The following is a 5,696-nucleotide window of genomic DNA, read 5'->3' as shown; positions in this document are numbered from 1 at the left end:
AAAAGCCGTCGGCAAAACACAGCCTAAGTGAAGAGCTCAGGAGAGAGACCAAAACGGAACTCGAGGAACAACAACAAGAACAACACGTCTGCTGCGGCGGTTGTGTGGATGTGGAGACAAAATCTTGGTTATTTTTGTTATTGTTTGATGGTTATTTAATTCCTGTATGTAAGGCAGAAAATTTAAATACGTATGTAATTGTATGAGCATGCAAATATGTATGGAAAAGTTGTCTTTATTTTGTACAGTGGAAACCCGATAACGGAACTGCTGAGGGCGTACAAAAAAATATTGAAGGCAGAAAATATATTTTGTACAGTGGAAACCCGAGAACTGGACTGGAGTTGTGAGGGCGTACAAAAATATTGGAGGCCGAAAATATATTTATATATTGGCATAAGTACAGTAGAGCGTCGAGAAGTGGACTGTATTATTTGAAGTTGAAGGAATTGTGTTCAAGAAAATATCGAGGCGGCGAGAAACACACAGTGACCGCATTATACATATGAGAATGAAATCTCGGGTAGGGGGCCGAATTCGGCAACACGAAATATTCACTGTAGAATTTTCACTGCCGCGGCGCTCGACTTGAAACACACGTTCACTTATTATATTATCTGTTTTAATATATTGGTCGGCTGAAGGTTGCGGATGTCAATTACCACTCTAAGTAAATGACCAACCAACTCGCGGAGTAATGCGCGCCGATTTACATATGTACGTATGTATGTGCGTATATCAAGACCGTTTTAGTCGTTGATGTACGGCCGAATATAGGGACGTATGTATGTACATATGTACGGAGAAATGTACAACGGGCCGAAGAAGTGGAAGAAAAAACGGAGATAATTATGCCGTTGCAGAACGAAATGCAGGCAAATGGAAGTGGAGAAAATTAGCTTTGGAAATGATTTTTAAGCTGTCTAATTGCCGTGGTGTCGGAAAACTCGGACGAGGAGTTGACAAAAAAATCGTCCGCAGGTTGAGCGAAATTTAAATTTCGGACAACTGTTGACGACCGGCAATTAGAGACGGGAGGGAACTTTTTACTTATCTTTTCTGCGGCGGCACCACCAAAGCTGCTGGGAAAAAAGGATTCCAGGACGATATCCTTATCCGGCTCGAAGGACCATGTTTAGGAGTGGGGTGGCTGCTCAGTCCTCCGCAAAAGGATCAATAAAAGTTTATCCCACGAAGTAGAAAAACGCAGAAAATTCGGGGGTCGAAAAGTGACAACGGCGGATTGCCCGTAGCATACATATATTTTCGCAGTCGATTCGGTACTAAACTTAGCTTAGCCTAAGGGCCCGCTGCCGGTCGAGAAGCCCAGCTTAACGGCGCGAGAGCGGAAGAGCGGGAGAACCGTGAATTAGAGCGGCGTAGCCGTCCCTAGAGGCGAGCGACGATCGGGAACACGGGAGCGTGCGATCGGGAATACCGAGGAGCGGAGAGCGGGTGAGCGTTGCTAAGCTGGAAGCGCTTGAGCTTTTGGACGCTCGGTGGGCAGAGGGGGAACAGGGGGCCTCCTGGCGTGAACATTACTTCAGGTAAGTCTGGTGGTGCCGAGTATGGTGACATGTCCAGTGTCTCAAAATCGCCCACTTCGTTTCTGAATGTCAAGCCCAGCTGCGCCGGAGACTGCGCCTTGGCCGTGGACACCGTCACGCCGTAGTCCTGCAACGTGCTGTCGTCCTCCATAACATCGTTGTCCTGATTGTATAACCGCTGGTCCACGGGCTGCACCTTCAGTATGCCTTCAATCATTCGCTTCAGTTCGGCCACTGTTGTGTTCTCCTTGGCGTCCGTGAAGATGGTGGTCTTCTGTCGCCTGATCATAAGAAACACGTCCATGTTGCCGAGTTTGTGGCGCTGACTGGAGCTTCGTCGAGCACTGGATTGATGTGGTGGCGAACCAGGGGCTGAGTGGGGCTAATTCACACGCTAGTGCTGATGACGGCGTGGGCGGCGCTTCCTTTGGCTGGCGCGGATTTCGAGCGGCTGGAATTTTCCTCTTCGCTTGCACCACCGCTGCTGCCGATTTCGGGCTGCTGCTGCTGCTGCTCTTGTGGTGGCGACGGACGCGGGCACGGGTGTTCGGAGAGCGCGGATAGTGGTCCGGCGTGTGTGCAACAGCTTCCTCGGTTGCCCCGCACTTGTAGGTTTTCGTAGTTTTACGATTTTTTCTCGCCTTTTTCCTTGCTGCTGCTTTCTCAACTTTTTATTGATCCTTTTGCGGAGGACTTAGCATGTTTAGGAGTGGGGTGGCTGGTAAATCCTCCGCAAAAGGATCAATAAAAGTTTATCCCACGAAGTAGAAAAACGCAGAAAATTCGGGGGTCGAAAAATGACGTCGGCGGAGTGCCCGTAGCATACATATATTTTCGCAGTCGATTCGGTACTAAACTTAGCTTAGCCTAAGGGCCCGCTGCCGGTCGAGAAGCCCAGCTTAACGGCGCGAGAGCGGAAGAGCGGGAGAACCGTGAATTAGAGCGGCGTAGCCGTCCCTAGAGGCGAGCGACGATCGGGAACACGGGAGCGTGCGATCGGGAATACCGAGGAGCGGAGAGCGGGTGAGCGTTGCTAAGCTGGAAGCGCTTGAGCTTTTGGACGCTCGGTGGGCAGAGGGGGAACAGGGGGCCTCCTGGCGTGAACAACTATTATAAATACAAATTCTGAAGTGGATACAGACATTATTAGGTGAGTATGCAAATGTATTAAACGTGTACAAACTAATATAAATATAAATTCTGAATTGGATTCAGGCATTATTAGCTGAGTTGTGAACTTTTTGTTTACAAATTTACAATTGAGTATGCAAATGTATTAGCCTTCTAAAAACTAATATAAGTACAAATTCTGCCGTGGATACATACATTATTAGCGGAGTTGTGAAGTTTTTGTTTACAAATTTACAATTGAGTATGCAAATGTATTAGCCGTGTAAAAACTAATATAAATACAAATTCAGAAGTGGTGTTCAGTCGCTGCAATATATATATAATTCATAATCATAACATTACATAATCTGTAATTCGTCAGTCGCAGCACTCTCATATGCAGCCAAAATAAAGTATAGATTACCTGGTCAAGCGCATATGTAGATTCTGCTGACGCGATGAAGTGGGATGGAGCAATAGCCTCATTCTGCATATACCATTACAACCTACATTATTCTTGCACATCAACATTTGTAACCAGAAGCATATTCGTTTCCGCATGCACTAGCAACCTACATTATTCTTTATCATTAATATTCGTAAATACAAGCACATTTGTTAGCTATAAATATCGTTAAGTTTGAATCAATAAAGTCAGTAATCATCTGCAATTCAAAGAGATCTTTACTCCTCCAACTGCAGTCCACCTAGTTCAAGTGCTGGGTGCGACACAAACAAGGCAATTAGTTTATGTGCTATTTTGCCAGGCATCAAAGCCTACTCACACTATCAAACACTCATATAAACATTTTGGTGACCCCGACAGTTCACGTCCTGCCGACAATTCACGTCCTGACGACAATTCACATCCTGACGATCAAATCCTAAGGACAATTCAGGTCCTGACGATCAAGTCCTGACGACAATTCAAGTCCCACGAGTCAAGTTCCCCAACTCTTGGAACAATCCTGGGCATCCTTTGAAAGAATCCTTCCACTAGAACTTAGAGTCTAGTGTGTTCTCCAAGTCAAGTGAACAAGTGCTAATTTTTTAGACCGCTGAACGGTTGCGAATAGGAGCGTATCCAGCTTAAAAAGCGAATAAAACACTCCCAACGGGTCAAGAATATAGCACTTTTCATTATGACTAGCGTGGAGGAGCAAGCAGCCACAGAGGCGTTAGACTTGCAGGAAGAGATCAGTCAAGAGATTTCAAAACTGATCCGCAATTTCAAGAAAGATTCTGCGGAGAGGAAACAAAACCCAACATACTTTCAATCTAAGTTGGCCGCAATCGATGAAGCATGGAATCGATTTGCGGAAAATGACCGTAATGTTCTGGAGAAATATAGAACCTCGGAATATTTAAGGTTTTACAAAGACTGTCGTGACTCATACGACAAGTATCGAAGCGCCATAACTGACGCAATGGCTCAAACTACGAGCCATGCCCAAGGAAACGCAGACGCTGCAAGCATACAGCAGCCTGTGGGCAAACTCATGTCGGCATGTCGCCGACAAAGAGCCATATCAGACTCTATCCATCGGGCTCTGAAAGAATTTTCAGAGACTGGAAAAACCATTACAAGTGATTTGATAAAATCACTATGGTCACAAGTTCAAGAGATCCACTTCGCTGTTCATGAAGAACACGAAGACCCGGTCAAGGGAGGATACGACATGCAGTCATTTCTCCGACTGGAAAGGGACATCCAAAAGGTGTTAGGGGCAAAAACTAATGCATCAAGCAATGAAGATGTACACTTGCCCAGAGTTAGCATCCCCAAATTCGATGGGGATCTACTCAAATGGACGCAGTTTTTCGATTTATTCAAATGCATGGTCCATGACACCAACATGCCGACAGTACGGAAAATGTGGTATCTAAAAACCACCGTAACTGGAGAGGCAGAGAGATTGATAAGACACATCGATCTAAAAGAAGAAAACTACACAAGCGCATGGGGCATATTGGTTGACGAATACAACAATCCCCGACACGTAGCCGACACGATTCTTAATCGTCTCTTGCAACACCACACAAATAGTGACGATCCGAAATCACTGAAAGAGTTGTATATAACAACTATCGAGTCCCTGGCATCATTAAGGGGACTAGGAATCGATGTATCCAGCTGGGATACAATATTGATTGCTATCATCGATTCGCATTCGACCTTCATCGAGTGCAGACGTGCTTACGGACGACCGCTACGCGGGGTTTATTCTCAAAGTGTTTTTTCATGGTGAAAAAGTAAATTCGGAACTCTAAACTACGTACTGTCAGCTAGGCCAAGCCCTACAGTGCGTATGACATACGGACACTAGTGCGTGAGACGTGTTTTTGAGCTGCAAAGTTCATTTATATTGTGCCACGCGTAACAAGCTCAAAATAATGAGCGGCGATCAAAAGAATGAGCGTAGAACCTCTGTAAACCAAAGAAACGGTGTTTTCTCTTATTTCTCAACTCGCGATATCGAAGCAGAAAAAACGTCTACCAAGCCCAACCCGGCTCTACTGACCGCCGACGGCACGAGAGCGCGCTCTTGCTCTCCCGCCCTACTTATTCCAGCTCCTACATCTTGGAGCTCCCAATGCCAAACCCCACCACCACCGGCTTCGTTGGAAGACGTACCAACAACAAGCAGAGCTGCAATTTCTGCAAACGCATCAAAAGCAACAGCAACAACTAAACCAACGGCCAATATTGCGAAATCGGTGCCAACGGCCGCAGCGCAAAATACAATGGTAACAAAAACCGTGAGCTCCGATAAGCAACAAGCGGTTCCGGCCATACAGACTGGCATGGATCGCTACATCCAAATTAAGCGTAAGCTTAGCCCCCATAACACGGTTGGTAACAAGCCTAAGATCAACCGTGTCACCAAAAGCTACGACCCAAACAACACCAACAAATTTTCTCCGCTAGCAGCTGGTCAGAATAATGAAGCAGAGCTGGAGCAGGAGACTCAAAAACAGCCAAAGCCCCCACCTATATATATAAGGGAGAAAAGTTCAAACGCCCTGGTCAACAAAATT

The 5,696-nt window shown here is 46.0% G+C and overlaps 1 pseudogene; it reads right to left on the bottom strand.

Annotated features, from left to right (window-relative positions):
- Window positions 1-1,516: 1,516 nt before the first annotated feature.
- Window positions 1,517-2,209, bottom strand: LOC108074700 (elongin-B pseudogene; annotated as a pseudogene).
- Between the last annotated feature and the right edge of the window lie 3,487 nt (window positions 2,210-5,696).

This window comes from Drosophila kikkawai, unplaced genomic scaffold, assembly GCF_030179895.1.
Source record: "Drosophila kikkawai strain 14028-0561.14 unplaced genomic scaffold, DkikHiC1v2 scaffold_77, whole genome shotgun sequence".
In the NCBI taxonomy this organism is placed as follows: domain Eukaryota; kingdom Metazoa; phylum Arthropoda; class Insecta; order Diptera; family Drosophilidae; genus Drosophila; species Drosophila kikkawai.
Note: the sequence above shows the minus strand (reverse complement) of the source record. Positions and strands in the feature narration are given on the sequence as shown.